The following is a 3,044-nucleotide window of genomic DNA, read 5'->3' on the forward strand; positions in this document are numbered from 1 at the left end:
GACGTCTAGGTGTAGGTGGCGGCGAGACCATCGAATGCCGGACCTAGAAGGCCCACGTCAGACGAGGTCATACTGAGCGACCGATGCCTGCGACGACGAGCGCCAGGAAGACTGGCGTGCGTCGGTGCCAGTCTGTATGCGTGCGTGTGTGTGTGAGTGTGTGTTTGTGTGTGTGTGTGTGTGTGTGTGTGTGAGAGTGTGTGTGCGTGTGTGTGCGGGGGTAGGGAGGGTCCAGAACCGATTTTAGTTGGCTTTAGGAGGGGGGTGAGGGACTAAAAGATTTGGACCTCCTAAAAGATTTTAGTCACTCTTTAGGAGAAGTGTTTGGCACTTTAGGCAGTTTTTAGTCACTTTTTAGGAGGTAAGGTTTTAGGAGGGTGGAAACAAACAGGCCCAAAATCTAGGTGACTTTCTACCGAGCAACACAGTCCCTAGCTAGAGTCACTTCAATCGTCAGTAAGTCCTGTCAGCGAGCAACCAAGCAGCTCTTGGAAAGGAAAGAATAAACATACAGTTGCCTTAGATCTGACTTCTCGCTACAAAAAGGTGCTTGCTTTTTTTGCGAGGAAAAAAGGTGCTTGTTAGTAGTGAATAATGCATAATTTCTTGTCGCCATCGTGTAGAGCCGTATACGCATGGTACCTGGATGATCTTGCTTCATTTGTTGATTGAGGGGAAACCTATGAATTTTTTTTTAAAAAAAGCTGGGCGAGTTCTACAGTCTTTAGATTTGGTTATTGTTTTGGTGCTTTTACCCCTATACTTTGAAGTGCAATTGCAGTTTTACCATCGTTTTTTGAATTTTGTAATTTTATCCTTTACTATTTACAACTCAACGCAATTTTGTCTAAACAAAATCATGTTAACTTATGAATATAAATAGTAAAAGAACAAAATCATAAATTAAAAAAAGGGTAAAACTACAATTACAATTCGAAGTAGGGCGACCGCTCCTGTTATTTGTACCACAACCAAAAGCCCAACCGAACGAAAGCCGAAAGGCCACCGACGCCGAGCGCTTCAAGCATTATGGGCCAGGCTTGGCTACGAAAAGCCCGCTCTATTTGCCGGGGCGCCGCCTTGGCCCACCGCAGGAAGCTTTTCGGGCAACAAAAATATGCCCAGCGGGCTGGGTGATATATAGGACAAAGGGTCGGGCTGTGCTTTTGGGCTGCTCAGCGTGTACCGACCGACTCAACCGTGTGAACCAACCCACGTGAAAGGCCTAAAAACAGCCCAAATGCACTCAGCTTTCTTTAGACACACAGCGAGTACCCCAGCAGATACTTTTATAGCTGGAAATGATCAAGATGGTGCAGGCGGCGTCGGTGAGACGTACCCAAGGTGTTCCACCTCGGTGGATCCCTCCACCACTGGGCCTTGTTAAAATTAATATCGATGTAGCCACTTCGAAGAATTCAAGCAAGGCAGTGGTGGCTGCCATTGCTAGGGACGCTGTAGGAAACTTTCTGGGAGCGTCTGCGCTGGTGATTCATGGACTCTCAGACGCAGAGATTGTCGAGGCTATTGCGTGCAGGGAAGGCTTGGCGTTGGCGATTGACCTCATGGTTCAACACTTCAGGCTAGCCTCGGACAATGTTAATGTGATCAGAGGAATCAAGGAGGGAGAAATGACTGCTCATGGCCATATCATTAGGGAGATAAAGGTTACAACAGCGTAGTCTTGCAATGCTAATTTTGTTTATGAAAACAGACGCTCCAATGTGGATGCTCACACCATCACAAGGAGTGCGATTTATACTGAGTTTAGTAGGCAAGTTTGACTATTAAATCCGTCTCAAAACGTTTGTAACTCTTATAACTCTGTCGAGGAATAAAGAGTTATAACCCAAAGGCAAACACTTTCTTTTGACCGTTTCAGCCTTCCTAGGTGGGATTCTCATCGTGTCAAAAAAAAAGAGGCTCCGCTCCCGTCATCTCATGTTTCCTCGTCCGGAGAAAGTCGCCTATCACCGGAAAATAACGCCTAATCAATCCAGAAAAGTTTGGTTTTCGTGTTCCATCCCAAAATAAAAAAAGTTGGTTCTTACTTTACAACCCCGAAAATTACCACAAAACTTTCTTTTTGAGGGCGCAGATACAAGGATTAACGAAAATGTCTCAGTTAAATAAAATCCGATTGTATAGAAGCTCAGATCAATTGTAGTACCAGGGTCTGAACGTAATACAGATATGATGGAAGGAGGTTCATCATATCTGTGTCACCACACAATCACAAGGAATTTCACACGCACATAGGCAGAGAGATTAGCACTGTATATGTCCAATGCAATGAGATAATAACTACTCCCTCCGTTTCAAATTATAAGTCATTCTAAATTTCTTGGAGAGTCAAATCATTTTATGTTTGGTCAAAATTATAAAGAGAATCATAAAGGTTTATGGCACCGAATAGATATACTATTGTTGACACCGGATTTTGACCAATCCTATAAATTCAGAGTACGAGGTAATCGGAGTCACGTACAACAATAAGAAGCAAGCATGCATGCACATGGGCACGGAGTCCAAATCGGCTTCATTGGATTGATCGGCAAGGAGAGGCAAGGATGATATAAAGGAAAGGCCAGCACGTATGGATAAAAATGATTAGAATATACAACATGGATTCTGATGCACTTTGCATGCCATGTGTGGGAGGCTTCTAGAATAATTATGCATGCCGCCGATCTGTGCATGTACGGGAGGTTGTTTTATTAGAATAAAATATTTTAGAGATAGAGTTGGGTTAGTTAGAGATAGAGTTTTTTATTAGAAAAGATTGTGTACGTGACTTGCCTTGTGTGTGGTTGTTGCCGATTATGTAACGTCCGCCCTATAAATATAAAGGGACGTGGCCATTGTAAAGAATAATCACACGATCAATAAACAAAACATATTTACCTTTACCTTTCGGCTCCACGCCATTGCCCTAGGAGTAGGAGTAATGTAGCTTCTCGACGAGTTTCTTCTAGCAAGCTGGGCTGCATCGACCTCGATCTCCCGCGAGCTGCAAGGTTCGTCATCAAGTGTTCTAGGCTTTA

The 3,044-nt window shown here is 44.0% G+C and overlaps 1 protein-coding gene across 4 annotated transcripts in view; it reads left to right on the forward strand.

Moving 5' to 3' along the window:
- Window positions 1-3,044, forward strand: part of LOC101757687 — a 10,318-nt gene that overhangs the window by 955 nt on the left and 6,319 nt on the right. Inside the window, exon 2 of one of the 4 annotated variants that reach the window (XR_002677214.1) lies at window positions 2,463-2,520. The exons of the other annotated variants lie outside the window; for them this stretch is intronic. The gene's annotated coding sequence lies outside the window, so the exon portion shown is untranslated. Of the gene's footprint in view, window positions 1-2,462; window positions 2,521-3,044 lie in introns of those variants that run through there. 4 annotated transcript variants of the gene reach the window in all.

The sequence above is a fragment of the Setaria italica genome, chromosome IV (genome assembly GCF_000263155.2).
Source record: "Setaria italica strain Yugu1 chromosome IV, Setaria_italica_v2.0, whole genome shotgun sequence".
Taxonomy (NCBI): domain Eukaryota; kingdom Viridiplantae; phylum Streptophyta; class Magnoliopsida; order Poales; family Poaceae; genus Setaria; species Setaria italica.